Source organism: Hypanus sabinus, chromosome X2 (assembly GCF_030144855.1).
Source record: "Hypanus sabinus isolate sHypSab1 chromosome X2, sHypSab1.hap1, whole genome shotgun sequence".
In the NCBI taxonomy this organism is placed as follows: Eukaryota; Metazoa; Chordata; class Chondrichthyes; order Myliobatiformes; family Dasyatidae; genus Hypanus; species Hypanus sabinus.
This window is the reverse complement of record NC_082739.1, coordinates 38,854,698-38,874,906: the sequence shown is the minus strand read 5'-3', so window position 1 is coordinate 38,874,906 and position 20,209 is coordinate 38,854,698. Positions and strand designations below refer to the sequence as shown.

The 20,209-nt window shown below is 41.5% G+C and overlaps 1 long non-coding RNA gene across 1 annotated transcript; it reads left to right on the top strand.

Annotated features, from left to right (window-relative positions):
* The first annotated feature begins 83 nt into the window (after positions 1-83).
* Positions 84-17,026, top strand: LOC132385261 (uncharacterized). The gene is made up of 3 exons (XR_009509126.1): positions 84-251; positions 6,959-7,048; positions 16,498-17,026. It is a non-coding gene; the product is annotated as an uncharacterized LOC132385261 (long non-coding RNA).
* Positions 17,027-20,209: the final 3,183 nt, after the last annotated feature.

Genomic DNA, 20,209 nt, shown 5'->3' with positions numbered 1-20,209 from the left:
CTCTTAAAGGCTTCGCACCAGAACGGATTGAAACGTTACTCTGCAAACTGAAAACTCCAAACCTTAAATACTGCTAAGGCAATTCCTTGAGCAAGTATCCCATGCCCCGCAGAAAGATGACGGGCATCCTGACGCGAAGAGAATTGTGGGATTGGCCTGGCTCTCGCGCCCCTCTGAGAGATGGCGAACGATCAGGTCACTTTAGTTTTAACGGCGTTGGAGGGCCGTTCACAAACGTAAAGTGGTCCCAAGTAGGTGAAAGAGTAACGACGATTACTTACTGGGAGTTTTCTACCTGTTCTAGGTAGCAGTGCCATCCCGCATGACAGGAGTTGGTAGAGTGTACTGAGTGACTTGTGCCCCACTCAAAGATGGCACCTTTAATTGTTATCATTCAGAAATTTCTGTCTCTAAATTGACATAATCTAAGCGAAGGCGCCCCCGGAGACAAAATCAACGAGAAGGGCTAGGGCTGTGGTCTGTCTGTGAGACGGAAATCCCCGGGATTTGTTCACGGAGCCCCCCCCCCCCCCCGGGCAGGAGGCCACTGCCCCCCACAAAGATGGAGTCGGTATCGCCGGCCTTTCTACCTCGTTTCAGACGGGCAGGCTACTCTCCGTTCCGTAACCAACTCCCTAATAGAATCGTGCCGAACAAATACATCTTAGCCTGTAAATTTACCCCGCTACGCTTCATCCCTGTATGTTATTTGAAAATAAAATGTACGTACTTCAGATTTTAAGATAGCAGGTCATTTGGGTCGAGGCTCTTGCCCCTTTTAAAGATGGCGCCGGCGACTTCCACTATGTGTATTCTGGGATAACAGACCAGTCCCCACACCCCCCTCCACTCCCAAGACGGTGCCAACAACTACTTCAATTGGTGGCAAAGTGTTTTTGAACTATATTTCACCAATGTTACATAATCATAAGTAGTTGCTATTATGAATATTTTTAAAGAGACTACGTAAATTTTATTGTGGCAGAACTGATAGTGCTATTTTGGTCATAACTACAAGGAAGCTGATCTCCTGCCCCAAACAAAGATGGCGTTAGTCATGGTACCATCAGGAAGGATCATAGGACAAAAAACGGCTTAATCAAGCTTCACCAACAACCCTTGAAAGAGGAACCTATCCGAAGAGATGCTGAACATATAACGTTCTGACAAATTATGAGGCAGTATTTTTCTTTTTGGAGCCTAATTATACATATATTAGAATTGTATTTGGTATTCTAGCCCCCAGTGATACTGTTACAACTTTAGGGGGTGCAACACTTGTCCCTACACCTATTATCTCACTACTGTCCAGGGACTTAAACAGCCCTTCCAGGTGAGGCAGCTACTCATGTGTATCTCCACCAATTTTGTCTATTGCATTCATGTTCTCAATGTGGCCATCTCAGTATCAGTGAAACCAAATGTGATACTAGTTTATTATTGTCATGTTTACCAAGACACAATCAAATGATTGTCTTGCATATTGTTCACACGGGGTTAAATCATTGTACAATGCATTGAGCTAGAATATGGTAAAACAATAAAAAGCTACCAAAAAAAAAACAGTGCAGTGCAGGTAAACAATAAAGTGCAAGATCATAACAAGGTAGATTGTGAGGCCAAGAGTCCATCTCGAGAGGTCCTCTCAAGAGTCTGATAACAGAGGGATGGAAACTGTCCATGAAACTGGTGCTACATGCTCTCGGACTTTTGGAGAGAGAAGATAGAACATACAGGGTGAGAGGGTGTTTGATTATGCTGGCTGCTTTACTGAGGCAGTGAGACTGGATAAAGTCCCTAGAAGGGGTGGGGTTGGCTGGTTCCTGTGATAAGCTGAGTTGTGTCCACAACTGCAGTTTCTTTCAGCCACAGGCGAGGCAATTGCTACACCAAGCTGTGATGCATCCAGATAGAATGCTCTCTGTGGTGCATTGATAAGGATTGATGGATTTCTTCAGCCTCCTAAGGAAGTAGAGGTGTTTGTGAGCTTTCTTGGCTGTGGCATCAACATGGTTGAACCAGACAGGCTATTGGTGATATTCATACCGAGGAACTTAAAGCCGCTGTTTTGCAGAACACCAGTTCTCTTTCCCTCTGGTAATTTTGAACCACCAGTTGCTATTTCAGTTCTCGTACCCACACTGACTTGTTGGAATTCAGCCTTCTTCACCGCCTTGGTGAGGCCAATTACAAACTATAAGAACACCATCTCATACACCTGCTTGAGTAGCCTACAACCCGACATTGAATTTTCCAATAATCCTAACCTGGTCTTTTCCTCTCCCTACCCATGTTCTCACTTCACACTTTCCTGCCACCTGCAGAATCTGTGTTGTGAAATGTGTTGTGTGACAGCAGTACAGTCCAAGACATAAAAATTAATATAATTAACAAAATAAAATAAATAGTGTAAAATATAAATAGCTGGCTGCTGTTCATCAATTCATCAAATGTTCAAAAACCTAATGGTGGAGAATAAGAAGCTGTTCTTAAAACATTGGTCATCAATATGGGTCTTCAGGCTCTCGTACCTCTGCCTCAACACGAAGAGGGCATGTTCAAGATGCCTATCCAATTTTCACATTCTAGACTCTATCTTGACCTTAGAGACAACAGGGACTTCAAGTGCTGGAGTCTGGAGCAAAAAAAAAACAAACATCTGAACTCTGCATCAGTCCTATCTGCTTGCACTTATCACCAACCATCCTCTTTCTCAAACTCCCCCCTTCCCTCCCCTTCACCGTCCAAGCTCTGTCTGCCCATCATCCCCCACATCATCTGGCTTCACCTATCATCTCCCAATCTCCATCTGACCTCTCCTCAGCTTTTAATACTGGCTTTCTTCACGTACTATCTTCATGTAGGTTCTTGACCAAAATCGTTGCCCCTCCCTTTGCCTCCACAGATGCTGCTTGACATGCTAAGTTCCTCCATTGGTGTTTATTTTGCTCCAGAATCTGAAGCCTCTTCGGTCTCTTTCTGCACTGATTCCTGCAATTCAATGGAAATCTATAAAGATGTTAAACAGCAGGGTTCTTGCTCCATTTTACATTTGAATTGGGGTAGTGGTTAGTTCTCGATTGCTATCAAAACCTATACCAACATGCTACTGGAAGTCTACAGATTACTACAAAATGTTGTCCTTTACTGAAATAAAAATTATGGAGGAAACGTGCTTTGAGAGTTGGAAATCACACAGAGTCATTTACCTCAAACAGCAGTTTTCCACACATGGTATCTTATCTGCTGAGTATTTCCAGCATTTTCTTCTTTTTCCTTGATATTGTTGTCAATATGTGTTCTCCTTTCACATCTTCAAGCTGTGCTAAAGCACATTACAGCTTTTAAGTACCTTTTAAAGAGTAGTTACTGTCATAGAATTGGAAACCCAGCAGCCAAATGTTCATTCAATGAAAGTAATGGACCAAGGCAATTTAACTGCTGGATGAGAAATATATGCCAGCTAGCACATTGGGAGAACTAACCAGTTTGTCTGTGAGAAGAAGAAAAAACTGTAATTTGCAACCTTGGTTTAATCTAGTGTAAAAACAGGCCATTTATAATTCCTAATTGAAATCCTTCTCTAGCAGAAATGCAAATGAGTGCAAGAATTTAATTTACCTTTTGTAGCAAGAATAAAGGCTGAGATTGCCAATAGGGTTTAAATAGCTATTGGAATAATGTTGAAATATGCAGCAGTTAATAACATCATAGTCTATTCAAGTGTTATTATTTATTGCTGGACAGAGGGTATTTAGTTGTCAAACACTTCCTTGATTAAATCTAGCCATTATTTCTCAGTTCTTCCCCTTTTTATGTTTGCGAATTAAAGCCCTACTGTTTCTACTTTAGCAACTGTGAAACCTCATGAGAATCATACTCTTGGAGCTGTCCTGTTACAGTAACACACGTATAGCCATCTTGGGACCTCTTGCACCTCAGCTCCTGTGAATTAAACCACTGCCATACTCTGGAAATTATGCCATCTCCAAAGGAATCCTTCCACCAAACAAATATTTACCTCACCCCGCCCCCCCCCCCACCACTTTCCGCAGGGATCAATCCCTTTGTGATTCCCTTGTTCATTCAAGTGAGGGGACACTTCACCTGAGAATCTGCTGGGGTTGTCTATTGTGTCCTGTGCTCCTGATGCAGCCTCATCTATGTTGGTGAGACCCATCGAAAAATAGAAGACCACTTCATGGAGTATCTTTGCTCCATCCACCAAAAGTGGAAATTCCCAGTAGCCAAACATTTTAATTCCCATTCCCATTCCCGTAAAAATAATCCCTTATGTTCTCCTCTTCTTCTTTTCCCCACTTCTCACCTGCTCCTGGGTCCCCTCCTCCCTCCCTTTCCCCTATGATCCACTCTCCTCTCCTATCAGATTCCTTCCTCTTCAGCCCTTTATCTTTCCTACCCACCTAGCTTCACCTATCACCTAGCTATCCTCCTTTCCGGTCCTGAAGAAGGTCCTTGGCCCCAAACGTTTACTACTTGTTCACTTTCATAGATGCTGCCTGACCTGCTGAGTTCCTCCAGCATTTTGTGTGTGTTGCTCTGGGTTTTCAGCATCTGCAGACTTTCTCATGTTTATGATTTGCCATTTTAATTGTCTCTACCAATTTGTTTGAGGTGGTGTAAAACAAAATCAGACTGATCACTCTAGGATGACACACAGCAGAAAAGTAAAATTGAATTGTAAAGTCATGGGAATTATATCCTGGAGTATTGTCCAGCACTTACTAGAAAGAGAGTGCAGCAAATATTTATTATATTGCTTCAAGAGATGGCGGGTTTGCCATTTCAAGAGAGATTGAGTGGACTGCGACTGTATCCTTACAGTGTAGAAAATGACAGCAAGTCTGATCAAAGATTTCCAAATACTGACCAGATGTAGCAACTGTGTAAGACAGGTGACATAGACTGATAAGAAGGCAGAGACTGTTTAAGACAGCAATAAGGAGAAATCTCTTCACCTGGAAACATAAGAGTATACAGCACAGAAACAGGCCCTTTCAAACCACATTATTCATGCTGGCCATGGGGCATATCTATGCTGATAGAGAGTGGTGAACCTTGAAATGTTCTACCCGGAGGGCTTTAAAGCCCTGTTGTTGTATTCATTCAAATGGACAGATTTTTGAATATTAAATGGATCAAGAGCTTTAGCGATGGTGCTGAGGTAGAAAGTCAGCTATAATGAATGGCAGAGCAGTCTTGATAGGCCTGTTCATCTACAGCAACTTTTTCTGGCAACATTTAGAAAATGTTTCGGCCACTGTGTCCAATTTGGCCATTAAAAGCTATCTGAATCCGTACAACTCGCAAAGACTTTAAATGTAGCTTCACCTTTAAACGCCTGTTTTTCCGATTGGAGGCTTGTGACCATGGTGTGGTGCAGGGATTGGCGCTGGGTCCTCCATCAGTCGAAGTTCTGTCCCAAGCCTTTATGGCTCATCAGGCTGGTGCTTATGCCGGTTGACCCCAGGCATTTTTTTTCCGGTACCCATTTTTCAGCTGGGTAGACTGGAGCACTGTGTGGTTAAGTGCCTTGCGCAAGGACACAAACGGTGCCTCGGCTGGGCTCGAACTCACGACCTTCAGATCGCTAGTCGAACTCCCTAACCACTTGGCCACATGACACACGGGTCTTCCATTGTTTGGATGGATATTCATGATTTGAATATGATTTGCAGGTGTCATGGTTGGTATGTTTCCAAAATATGGACAGTGAAGAAGATTATTTAAGGCTACAGTGAGGTATAGAAAAACTGAAAAAGTGAATAAAAGATGAGCAGATGGGATTTAATTCAGACAAGTGCAATGTGCTGCATTTTGGAAAGGTACCGCAGACCTGGATGTACATAGTGAATAACAGAGGTCTGGGGAGTGTTGCTGGACAAAAAGACCTAGGGGTACAAGTAAACACAAAATCTGCAGATGCTGTAAATTCAAACAACACACACAAAATGCTGGTGGAACACAGCAGGCCTGGCAGCATCTATAGGAAGAAGTGCTGTCGATGTTTCGGTCTGAGACCCTTCGTAGGGATACGAGTATGTAGTTCCCTGAAAGCAGCAACATAGATAGGGTGATGAGGAAGGTGTATTCATTGCCTGTAGCACTGAGTATAAAATTTAATACATCATGTTACAATTGTACAAAACATAGTTTTTGTTGTACTTGGGGTATTGTATGGAGTTCTGGGCAACAGTCTACAGAAAAGATGTGATTAAATTAGAGAGGAAAGATTCACAAAGCTGTTGCTTGGATTGGAGGGGTTGGAGGACAGGCTGGGTGCTTTTCCCTGAAGCAAAAAAGGCTGAAATGTGATAAGATTGAGGTATGTAACATTATGTGAGAAATAGAGAGGATAGATAGCTAGTATCTGTGACCCTTGGTAGAAGTGTATAAAAGTAGAGAGCGTAGGTTTAGGGTGAGGGAGAGGATGTAAGAGGATCTGAAGGGTAAATTTTTCAGCAGTTGGTATCTAGAAGAGCTGACAGAAGATAGGGTGGAAGCAACCACAGTAACAAAAGTTAAAGGGCATCTGGACAGCTATTTGAATGAGCAAGGAATAGAGGGATATGATTAGTAGAGATAGGCTTGGTGTTTGGCACAGATACAGTGGGCCAAATGGCCTTTCTCTGTGCTGTACAACTTGATGACTCTTTGACTATGATCCTGATGCCTTCTGCTATGTGTGACAAAAATGATGGTTACAAGAGAATGATAAGTAAAGAGGGACAGTTAATTCAATCATCTGAAAGGATCCTGAAGTGCAAACTCTAAATTCTGAATCTCTCATTCAGAAATTTCTCTAAATTTCTTTATTTTCTTACATGGGTAAGTAAAGAACAGCATTGCAGCTACCATGAAAAGTTAACACTGCTTTTCACATCCAAGCTGCTGGCTGATCATCTAAGTATTTACAATGTTTTCTGCTGTTTTGCAGCTTCTCCACCTGTACTTTCTGCTGAGAAACCAAGAGGACTGCAAGGAGGCAGATGGATTACAATAAGGGAAAATGCAAGATTATTCAGTGGTAGGATTTTTTCATATTCATTTCACTATTTCAAAGTGGCATATTCTGAAATGGCAGGAATACTGAATGTTATTAAGCGGAGACATCTTGGTGTGAGGTTCACTGTGCAGAAAGCATGCAAGCAATGGCTGTAAACAGACAGTTGTCTGACATTGGGATACTTCATAGAGCAAGCTGTTACACCAGACTCTTCATCTATTGAGTGAAATACATGATTGGAGAAAAATATTAGTTGCATCACATTCCTCAGAGTTCGTAGAGTGTGATGTAACTATTTTATACAGCATTTATTTCATTCAATACTTCCATCAGTGTTAACTTTTCACCAGGGGCTCTCTACTTGCAAAAGTGGGGCTTCTATGTGATTTCAGTGAGGATACACCAGCTAGTTGAGTGGAGTCACAGCAACAACCTTGCACTCATCGTCAATAAGACCAAAGAGGTGATTGTGGACTTCAGAAAGGGTAAGATGAGAGAACATGAACTAATCCTCAAAGAGGGATTAGAAGTGGAGAAAAAGAGCAATTTCAGTTTCCTGGGTGTCAAAGTCTCTGAGGATCTAACGCTACACAAACTGAATCATTTATAGTGTAGCCTCCAGTTCATGTCGCTTTTCTTGGAGAGGCTGCTGGTTCGAGTCACTGCCCTCGAACCTGTTGGTTCAAGCTGCTGGCGTCAGAGGGGGCTCTGGTTTGAGATGCTGCCCTCAGATAGGTCCTGATGTTCTCGGAGATGTTATTGAAATTCTGAGATTTCTGAATTGGACTGTAGTTCATAATGGCCTCTTTCTGGTCTGTTTTTTTTTGTATTCTTGCTTACTCTTTCTTGTTGCGGTTTGGTGGGCTGGGGGTTGGGTGTGTTTAGGGTTTGTGAGTTTTTGTTGCTTTTACTTTTCATCTGTGGGGGGTGGAATTCATGTCTTTCATTCAACTACTTCTATGGTTTTCTGTATTCTATGGCTATCTGGAGAAGATAAATTTCTGCGTACGTACTTTGCCAAATAAAATGGAACCCTTTGAACCTTGAAAGATACACACAGCAGAACTGATGAAATATCAGCACAGGGGGACCATTTTTCACTCAGCTCATAATGGTTGGATCTGGTCAATGCGGAGTCCCCTGTTCCTGCACAAGCACTTCTCTCAGATGAGTTCTTACTATTCCTGCCACTTTCGATTCCCAGTATGAAAAGAGGGTCCTCAAGAATGAGCAACACAGCAAAGTTTTCAATTGTGTCAGATAACCTTACTCGCATTTCTTAGCATTTGGTAGGAGACTCTGAGATACAAGATTATCTGTAAGCTGTAGATAGAGTGGATAGCCAGTGTCTTTTTCCCAAGACGGCAATGAATAGTAATACCAGAGGATATCCATTTAAGGTGGAGGAATGTTTAGAGGAGATGGCAAAAGTAGGTTTTATACACTGGAAGTGGAAGTGCCTGGAATGCACTGCATGGGTGGTGGCAGGGGCTGGTACATTAGGGACGTTTAAGACACTTCTGGTGGCCATGCCAAAATCAAAACAATTGCCACTGCTGGCAACCCTAAGGGTTTGTTATATTTGCATGACGCGCCCTCCAATAATGATTGTTCCAAAAGTCAAAGATGTGTATTTTGTCCTTTATTAGCAATTGTCAAAAATACAATCTTGGAGCAATGAAACTTAAGCATACACATGTGTAAGTTGAGGATAACTGAGTGGTCAGCAAAAGACAGGAGATCCACCGGTCCCCAGCTGCTACAAATTGCAATGAGCAGAGCATTATTCCCTTTGCTTTTACCGTGTCCCTACTCATGTGATGAATTACCATTATAAACGCGCAAGACTGTGTACAGTACAGATAGAGAAGCCTGCATGGCTTCTACATGCACCTTATTTTCTTTCAACCTCCACCATTCCTCCCTAGACTCTAAGAGCCTTCTACTTCTTCCCACTTCTCCCTGCTCTGAAGAGCCACATTCATTTACTGATGTGAGCAATCTTGTTTAATATTTGACCACAGTCATAATTGCCCATTGAACTGTCCTGCCAAATCCAAGAGTCATCATCATCGTCTTGATGTTATACTCCATCTAGTGAGGAAGAACTGCAATGACTGCTTGAGTAATGGGGAGTTCAGAACTGCAATAATGTCAGGGTTTTGATTTTAAAGCTTCCCACATTTACTGTACTTGAAGGGTTTCAATACTATTACGGCTGAGAGAGTAAAACAAGAAATTGAGTCACTTTGCTCAAAACAAAGTGCAAGACAGTAGCTGAAATGCCAGACATGTAGTTTGGAGTTGGTCTGCTCTGTGGATTTAAAGTTCATCTCTTGAAAGTGATTGTTGGAGCCCCAGTACACTGAAAGGTCTAATGTCTTGGTTACAGTTGAGTTGAGTTACAGGCTAATCAGTTTAGGGCAAGAATGCAGGTCGTGAGAGCATCTAAGTGTTACACTGAAGTGGTGGTATATTGAGATGTTTTCATTACTTGCATTCTGTGGTTTTTAGCATTGCCCACATTCAAACCCACCAGTGACTTTTGTGGTGATTTCACTGGGTTACGGGCCATGCAACCGATTTAGTTGGGTGCAAATCCAAAAATAGAGAAAGGGAAAGATGGAATTGAAATGAAATGTATCTGCATGCATGCCTTTTCCACTGAACTTGCGAGGAAAAAATCTCTGGTTCTTTTTCCAATGTTTGGAAGCTGCTCTGGAGTAGCCTCAGTTGGCCAAAGTGTTAATCTAATTTTTCTCCTTTTGATAAAATATGACCGGATTGTTAACTGAAACACAATCCCAAGAACCTGATTTTGTTATGGTCATGACCAAGCTCCAAACTGTTCGGCTGCAAATTTCCTGGCACTTAAACTCAAGTGCATAGTGCCTGGAAAATGTTGTGTGTTTTATGAGCACGTACTGAGCAGTTTGGCTAGGTTGGGGTAAATGCAGTGGAAGCAGATGGGCAAAGAAAAATTTGAAAGTTTTGCTCTGTGGTGTATTGCAAATGTGCATCGAAACCCTTAATGAGTTGAGTCCTAGTTCATACTACTTTATGGTCTGTGTATTGATCTCGGATAATTTGCGTTGACCTGAAGAGATTCTCCAGCAGTTTGTTTCTTGACAATTTCTACCTGGATTATTTCTAAGTCAGTAGTCTGCTTCACCCTAGACAGGGACTGGTATGATTTACTGACTTTACGAATGAGTGCAAGCAGCACCCTTTGAATGAGATTCAGTGCAAAGCTTCTGTGAATGATTTCTACCTTCAATAATAGTTGAATATAACCTCAACTTATTTGTTTGACTTGGTGTTCTCCCTATACAGTCAGAAGGAAAATACCATGTTAGCAGCAGTCAGTTTCACCCCAGAGTGGTCTTCCACAGTCAGTTACATCAAACAGTCCTGTCTTTGACTGGGTTTGTGGATTTGCACAATCTATCAGGGTTTTGAGCATTTCGAATATATTTTAACTACCAGTCAGTGCACAGGTCAGATGTTGGAAGTTAGGACTTCAGTGTTGCAATGTGCTATGTTATAACACTTGTGACATTTGTGTGAAATGGGGGCACTTTATTTCTATAGATAGGACTTAGTACAAATTACAGGCTAAGTTTTTCCTATGCAAAATGGGTCCAATTAAACCTTTGTTTCAGAGTTAATATTCCAAGTTTTTTGAAATAATGGCCGTTTGCGCCTTTTCATTGTTTTTCACGTTTAAGTTGTAGTGTCCACATCTGTTGAATTGTTAATGAAACATGAATGACTTGAAACATCTTTTGTGGAGAGCTTTTGACATTGTGAGGATACTTTTTAAGACCTTGGAGACGAAGTGAGGGAAAATGCTGCTGTTGCTCTTCAGTCCTTTTAAGCTAACTATTTTAATAAGAATAAGCTATGAATATATTGAAGCTTAATCCTAGTTTGTTAAATACAGTGTCATCTTACTTTGAATATATTCTCCCTGATCTGAAAATGTTGGGCATCCAAAACTTCACTGTAAAATTCCCAATGGCTATTCAATAGATTTAATGCTAGAGTGTCTTTTAAAATTTCAGATGTACATTTGGTATTGACAACCCATGCCAAACAAGAGCCAAAGTGGAAAAAATGTTATTTTTTTTTTAAATCCAGTTATTAAAGTTTATTTCTTTCTGGCAACTAGTGAAACAGACATTGCAAAGCTCTATTTCTCAGTCCAATAAAAAAATGAAGCTTTTAAGTTGACAATAGATTTCACTGAGCAACATACACAAGAAATCCTGCAAAGCCACAGAGCAACACACAGAAAATGAATGGAAATGCAGATTTCCAACATCTGAAGAATCTCTTGTGTTTAATTATCACTGGGAGCTAGTTATGCTTCTATAGATTCAAAGGCACAGCTAAATAGACGAGAAAATTCCCAGATTTCTTCTGCTGTCTGTGACTTTACAATGATAATGGAAGATAGCAGGAACATAGCTTTGAGCATTGAAGTGAATAAAGTATCAGGCACCCTATTTCTTTTTGCTGTTGGGAATCCAATCTTTGGTTGACAGGATATACCATTGGATCTGGTGCAATAACTTGTTCAGACAAGGCCAGGATATTTCAAACTTGTTTCCTCCTCCCCTTGTGTGAGCTACCATTTACTGTCTGGGCCTGTACACTATCTGACAAGATCATATAGAGGTTGTCCTGACTTGAGTTGCATTTCATGAACTGATTCCTTTGACAGGAGGCAGAAGAATACAGCAGAAAACTAGTGTGAGAACATAGATGTTTTGGCAGGGCAGCAGAATTTGTCTTTGAATAATTGTTATCTGGATTATGGGATGCAAAGTAGCAAGAGATCATTCCTGTGCTCCGGGACACTGTAAGGAGTCCAAATGATTAATTTCATCCCTCTATGGCAGGGGTTCCCAAACTTGTTTTGTCATGGACCCCTGCCATTAACTGAAGGGTCTGTGGACTCCAGGTTGAGAACCCCTGTTCTATGGTCTGTCGGCTAGTGCGACACAAATGCAACATGAAATCTGTTCTTTATTCTCATTTATCTGGCTTTAATTTCCCGATGTGATGCTTTTTGCAAGCACTACTACATAGTAGTAAAATGTAACTTTTAAAATACAATAAAAGCTGTCATTGGGGATGGGTGGGGGGTGTGCTTCAAGTTTCATGAGAGCACTTTTCCCTTGGTGTTTCCCTCCACTAAAAGATGTGGTATGTATTAACATCATATCTTGTGGTGTCTCCCAGAAAACTCCCCCAGAAACACATAACTTGAGTCGCTTTGATTGAAAGCTGCTGATTGGAAGTTCTCTGGTGATATTGCTGGTACTACTTGGGGTGCGACATTTGAAGTATCTCGTACAGTAAAAGAAAGGGACAAGGCACTCGAAGTTACAAAATGTAATTTCCATAAGCAGCAATTGTTGCAACCTAGCCCAACTTCACTACTTTACTCTTTATGAAAAGGTTACATTTTTGTTTTCTGGGTCAACATGTCACAATGATTCCTTCCTAAACTTTTCAGTAAACTAATTTATTAATTGCAATCTAAAGGTAATCCGATAGTGCCACACAAAATATTTTGGTATTAATCACAGTCTCAAGCTGATTAGTTAATTTTGCCTCTGAACAGAATGAAGCATTTTGAAGAATTTGGGGTGTTGACCTTATCCTCGATACTCGCAAAAACATTCATCCAATCCAATCCGAACTAATTGTCTTTAGTTTGGGGAAGGTGTTTTCCAGTAACATTACAAGACAACCACATCTTTGTGGATGTGTGGGCACCATTAAGACTATTCCGAGGGTAAATCCTAGTCCCAACAAAAATAAAATTGTATTTTGAATACCAGAAATAATATTAAACTTGAGGTACATTTCGAAAAATCTCCCTTGTCTGTGGTTTTCGGCACAGACAGTGCAAATTGCTATTTGTACCCTGACATATTTGTGATTTTAATTTAAAAAAAACAACTTGGTAGGATTATTTCAATACCTAACATGCAATAATGTCACAGGTCTTATGGACAATTAGGTTATTTAATTTTTAATTTTCTATTGGTCAGTATTTAAATTTTGAAATGAATGTCACTTTCCCTAAACATGAATTTCCATATCTTCAAATATACTATTGTGAGGGATCTAATTATTTTCAGAATTTTGTTATTGAATTGAAACTGATGTATAACTAACTACAAGTTGTACAGTTAAGATCAATGTTTAAACATAGATCTTGGAAACTATTAAGTTTTAGATTCACACTGATCTTTTAATTATGGTTTGCCTCCGGACTTGTTTATCCTGAAGAAGTACACCGATTGTTCAATTAAAATGAGCTTTCTTTCTGAAACAGTTTTGCTCAAAGCAGCATATCTCTCTTCTAGTTTCTTTCTGAGAGTCCTCTGCCAACTGTTACTTTGAGTATGGTTCTGCAGATGAAGTAGCCTTCCTGTAGATCACATAATTTTGGCTTATGATCCAAAACATTGAATGTTGACAACATGGTGAGTGTTTCCAAAATTCCCACCATTAATGGCGTCCTTGCTCTCTCTTGGTTGTTCTGTATAATGATCACCAACACCTGTCATCTCGTTGCGCAGACGTTGAAACAAATTATAACTGCTTTTGCCCAGGATATTGGCCAATAAAATACAACTCAGGAATTTTTTTGTGTGTGAAGTTTAGCATTGTACTGGATGATGTCCTTAGCCACAAGATTATTGGGGCAGCTTCCACTTTAGATTTTCAAGAAGATCCCTCCACTTTTCTTCCACTGGAAACCAGTAAATGATTAATTTTGCTCTCTTCATCAGCCATCCTGTAAACTTTGAACTCAGTCTGTGACCCTAAGGAAGACATTGAGTGAATGTGCATCTGCATCCTAATCGTAAAATGCTGCTGAGAAGTTTCATGTATCTACAACTTGGGCATCTGGGAAACATTCCAACCGCACTACAAAGTGCTGGACTGTTCTGTATGTGGTTTTGTACCAGCCAATACTGATAAGACATTTGAAATGTCAATCAAATCCTTTTAAATATGCTACCAGATTTATCTATTTTGTTCCTATCTATCTCTGTTTAGGTTTGTATGTGGATGAGTCTGTCTTTTCAGTGGTCAACACCCCTCAAAGGTAATCCATACAGATCTGAGGGAACGTCATTCAAATATTGGTTTTTATAATGGGTCTTTGCCCAAAACATTGACTGTTTATTTCACCCCAATGATGCTGCCTTACTTGCTAAATTCTGCCAGCATTTTGTGTATGTTGCTCAAGAATTCCAGCATCTGCAGAATCTTGTATTTCTTTTAACCATATATAATTTTAAAATTTTGTGTCTTTCATTATCCCTCACTGTTATCCCAGTGAATCGTTGGAATTTTAGTATCTGGTCAATGCCAGAAACATGGCTCTTTCCATCTAACAAATCCAATACAAATAGGTTAAATAAATTGTCTTGAAACTTTGTATGGGCACATGAGGGAAGAAGTTAGAAGCTAGAGTGGGGAATTGAAGAAGAGGGAAGTGGAGGGGGAGAAGATCCCCAGAAGTTGGATAAAATCGATGTTCGTGCGATCGGGTTGGAGGCTACATCGTTGGAATATAGGTGTTGCTCTTCCAACCTGGGGGTGGCCTCATCATGGCAGAAGAGGAGGCCATGGACAAAAATGTCAGAATGAAAAAGGGAATAGGAATTAAAATAGTTGGCCAAAGGGAATCCTGCTTTTGGCCGATGGAACGGAGGTGCTCAACAAAGTGGTTCTCCAAAATACATCGGGTCTCACCAATATAGAGGAGGCCGCATTGGAAGCACCGGGTACAGTTGACAGCATACTCATGTGGTAGCACTTAGAACACATTGCTTCACTGTCTGGATCAGGAGCTGAGCTTCTCATAGACCCCCTGTATGGGTCATTGCTCCTTGATGTCTTCACTGTAACCCCTGGAGTCAGATCTCTGCACCATTCCTAAAGTTGTGCATGAGGGGATAATTTCATTTGTGCTTTGTATCTGCTTGAATTGGAAAGCAACCTTCTCACGTGTATCCCATTGATCACGGGGAGAATCAACCCTGTTGACCTGCAACATCTCTGTCCTTGCACAGCGCATCCTTACTCCTGGAGGACCCCAAGTGGCATCATTGCTGATTGAAGAAGCCAGAAAACCAAGTAGGCAGAGTTGGAGAAGGAATGGAGCTGCTGACATACTGAAAAGCTTCATGTTTCTTCTCTGTGGCAATGATCAGACCCTGAGCCAGAGCAAAATGTGATTGCTTTTCCCAAGTCCACACAACCTCAACCATAGAGTGAACATGGTGCCCTCCTTGTTATCTTGTGAATTCAGTCAGTCTGGCCCGACAACATGACAACCATCTTGTTTTGCATCAGCAGTAGCCTTGGCAGGAAAGACTCCTAATCATGGCCTTCCTTTTGAGTTCCCTTGAGTATCGGAGATGTGTGGACCTCTCCACCTTGGAGCTCCTGTACCAGATTACCTGTGCCATTCTTCAGTATGCTGTACCCTGGTACATCTCTCCATGACACACATCATTTCCCACAGCGCTGGCCTCTGGGTGACAGGTGCAATGACACATTTAAGTGATCATTATTTTCATCACCTCTTTCTCTTCCTTTCACTCTACTCTTCTGTTTCTCTCTCTTCTTCTGCTTAGCTCCCTGGCATTCTAGCCATCAAAAAATGTCGGACTTCTCATATCCCACTGAGGCAAATTCGTGATTGCACTAAATACACTGGGTAATGTAGATCGTTTCACAGAGGATGTGGCAATTGAGAGAGAACATGATTAATTTCCCATTGTGGCTGTCCATGCAGCAGTTTATTCTCTGTGGCACCTAAGTAGAAAGATTGTCTGCTCCAGCTGGTATTGGGTCGACTTCAAGAGGACCTCTTTTGTTGGTAGGCTCTTTTCTATTCCTTGCTGTTATAACCTAAATTGAGGAGATGAAGGGCAAGCAAGCCATTTAATGAGCGGCATAGTGGTGGAACAGGTGGTGTTGCTGCCTCACACCTCCACTGGCTTGGGTTCAATCCTGTTCTCCTTGTGAGCTTGAGGGTTTTCTTCAGGTCTTCTAGTTTCCTTCCAAATTCCAAAGACGTGGGTTGGTGACCACCATATAAGCCGTCATTTTGAGTACGTGAATAGTTGAATCTGCGTAGAATTGAAGGAAATAAAGGGAGAGAAATGTCACAGGGGAAATTAGTTGAGGAATATGATTACTGTTGGAGCTGGTGACTGGTAAATTCTCAAAGGGTGAAATAGCCTGAGTAAAGATATATAGAAATTTCATTATCATGCAATCCAAGTCTTCATTTCAGTGTGTGTGTGCACGCTTCTGTGTCTGAGTGTACCCCAGTGAGAAAGCAGAATGAGAAGTGACATGCAACTCACTTTGAAATCTTGTGAATTTTTTTGTTTTTGTGAAATTGTCCTTTTGTGTTCTCACTGCAGAGAGAAAGAACTGGAGCCACCTCTTGCATTACCTGATCTGATCTCCTGCATCCTTTTGCACAGATTACTGTGTACTGAAACTGAATTGAACGAGACCCCATTCTGAACCTCTAAATCAGGGGTCGGCAACCCGCAGCTCCGGAGCCGCATGCGCCTCTTTCATCTCTGTGCTGCGGCTCCCCGTGGTTTGTTAGTTTTTGAAATGTAATTCGAAATTTGAAGATTATGGTGATCTTGTACAATCTAAAAACGTTGTGGAGACCCCATTTCCTGGCACATCCGAACCGGCTCACAATTAGCCGCCGTTCCGGCTAAGGGAGATAGCCTACGGAGGTTTGTGAGTATGTGTCTTTTGGAGCATCCGCGCCCACGGGGACGGGTTGAGGGAGGCTTTAAAGCAAGGCTGTTTAGTTTGAATAAAGTTACCTTTGACTGCAGTGTCTTTATTTTAGCGCTGCGTGTAGCGCTACACCGCTACAACGTGTTTTTTATCGCTATTAATATACATCACCACTGCCAATGCCTGACACCCGCCAGTGCGCACTTTCTTTTAATTCTTCGATCCAAGGTAGGCTAACTATGGAGTAACCTTCAACCCAACATCTTTTTTTCGGAGTTCAAAATGTTTTTGTTGCATGCAGAAATGTAATTTCGTTTTCTCTGCAGGAGTTCATCAATTTCATAAATGCAACACATTAATAGTTTGTTTATACATAGCATAAAGGCAAAAAAAACCGTTGTATGCAGTGTTATTTCATTTTAAATGTCAAACGGGTTTTGTGGCTCCCAGTGTTTTCTTTTCTGTGGGAAATGGGTCCATATTGGCTCTTTCAGTGGTAAACGTTGCCGACCCCTGCTCTAAATGCTCTTTAAAACGTATTTTTTTTTAGCAGCCACACTTGAAGGAAAATCGTTTTGCTTCAATTGCTCAACAATAATTTAGCATCCAAAAAAAAGTGAAACACAATATTTTGGTTTGAACTTTTAACAAGTGAAGTTGGATAGTTTGAGAAATTAGTTGGAAGTTAATATTTAATATTTTCACTAAATATACATTTAATTGAGAGATTGAGGCATATGGTGACTTACACTCTCATGTTCCAGAGAGGTGAATACAAGGAGATTGATTGTAGTGACTGGAATTTCCAGAATTCCCCTGAGTAAATCTGGGGGCGACAACATGAGGCAACAGGTAGTGCCCCATGTGTTGTTCACTGTGACCGTGATACTCTTGACCTCCGGTATTGTGCGTGTGCAGATTTTGCACCTTCTGCCTATGACTGCATGGGTTTTTGCTGGATATTCGTGTTTCTTCCTGCATTCCAAGATGTGCTGCTCAAGTTGCCACGAGTGTGTCAGAAAATGGTAGGACGATCAGAGAAAAGGTTTGGGCATCTGAGAGAGAATAAGTTGTAGGGAAGTAAGTGGCTTAATGGTATTGCTCAGAGAGTCTATATATGAGTCAAACAGTTTCCTTATATGTCATAAGGAAATTGGAAGACCCTTCCAATTTCCTTATGACATATGCATTGGTTTAGTCCTTTCCTACCTACAACCCTCAATACTTATCATGCTCTCAATCATATCACTAACTTTCAATCCCCTGGCCCTGACCACCTTATTTTCACCATGGATGTCCACTCCCTATACACTTCTATCCCCCATCAAGAAGGCTTTAACTCTCTCCAGTTCTTTCTCAAGTAAAGAACAAACCAGTTTCAACACCATCATACCCCAGAAACTGGTGGGGAAACTGTCCTCACTGGATCTCAACACCTCCCTCTGCAATTGCATTCTAGACTTCTTAACAGTAAGGCCACCGTCAGTCTGCGTGGGCAGCAATGTCTCTCATCCCTTTACGCTGAGCACTGGCACTCCCCAGGGCTGTGTGCTCAGCCCACCGCTGTTCACACTGCAGACGCATGACTGTGTCGCAGGATCCAGCTCAAACCGTGCCATCAGATTTGCAGATGACACAACAGTGGTTGGCCTTATCGAGAATGATGGCGAGATGGAGAACAAAGAGGAAGTGGAGTGGCTGGTGGAATAATTGTGAGAAGAACAACCTAAATCTGAACATGGAGAAGACAAAGGAAATCATTGTGGAGTTCAGGAAGGTGCAGAAAAACCATCACCCTTTGTGTATACATGGTTAAATATCACTTCCCTGAACAAGAAGGCTCAGCAGCACCTCCACTTCCTAAGAAGATTGAGGTAAGTAAGGCTCCCCCCCCCCCAACTCCAACCATCTTAACTGTGTTTTACAGGAGCAGTATTGAGAGCGTCCTGACAAGTTGCATCTACACCTGATATGGGAGCAGTCGAGCATCAGACCAGAATTCCCTACAAAGGACTGTGAGAACAGCTGAGAGGATCATAGGGGTCTCCCTACCATCCATCTGGGACATTTATCAGGAACACTGCGCACGCAGGTCCCTTAGTATTATTAAGGATCCCACCCATCCATCCAGCATCCTCTTTGTCTTTCTACCATCAGGCAGGAGATTACGATGCATAAAAACAAGAACAGTCAGGATGAGAAACCGTTTCTTTCCCCAGGCCATTAGGCTTCTGAATTCCTGCCCACATCATATTCGAAGTGTCACTGGTTAATTTGTTCTGTACCTTATGATATTTAATATTAATGCACTTTAGTTTGTGATTCATCTGTAGATTTTATCCTTACCTTCATATTATCATGTGTGATGTGTACTACTGTGCTTTACACCCTGATTCAAAGTAAAGTTGTCTCATTTCTATATACATTATATGGTTATATACATTATATATATGTATATAGTTAAATGACAATAAACCTGACTTGACTTCCCTCCATCACCACTCTCCTCTGTCTGGCAAAACTGGTACTCACCCTCAACAGTTTTTCCACCGTATCCTCCCACTTTCTCTAGACTTTGCATAGGCCCCAGCTACGTCTGTCTTTTTGTTAGCCATTTAGAACAGTCCATGTTCCAAGCCTTTCCCGGTCATGCTTCTCAGCTCTTCCTGCGCTACATTGATGACTGCATTGGTGTTGCTTCATGCACTCATGCTGAGCTCATCAAATTCATCAACTTTGCCTCCAACTTTCATCCTGCCCTTAACTTCACTTGGTCCATTTCCAACACCTCCCTCTCCCTTTCTTGATCTCTCTTTCTGCATTTCTGGAGATAAACTGTCATTTGACTTCTTTTATAAACCTACTGATTGCAATAGTTATGTCGATTATACCTCTTCCAACCCTATCTCCTGTAAAAATGCTGTCCTCTTTTTTCCGTTCCTTTGCCTTCACCGCATCTGTTCCCAGGATGCAGCTTTTCTTTCCAGGACATCAGAGATGTCCTCTTTCTTCAAAGAATGGGATTCCATTCCTCTACCATTGATGCTGCCCTCACCCGCATTTCCTCCATTTCTTGAACATCCGCGCTTACCCCGTCTTCCTGCCACCTTACCTACCACCCCATGAGCAATGTTCTCTCTAATTTGTAAGGACAACTGTGCGTGAAAATCTTGTGCTGTGCAATTTTTTTGCCCAGTGGCAACAGCATGTGTGTACTGAATAATTTCTTCAATAAAAACAGTATATATAAGCCAGTTCTAAAATCTGCAGACAAATCATTGCAAATTCCACGTTGTCAACACCGTGCACATCAGAAACTGGAAAAAGAAGTGTGATTGTGTATGATCATGAAATATAATTAACATGCCAATG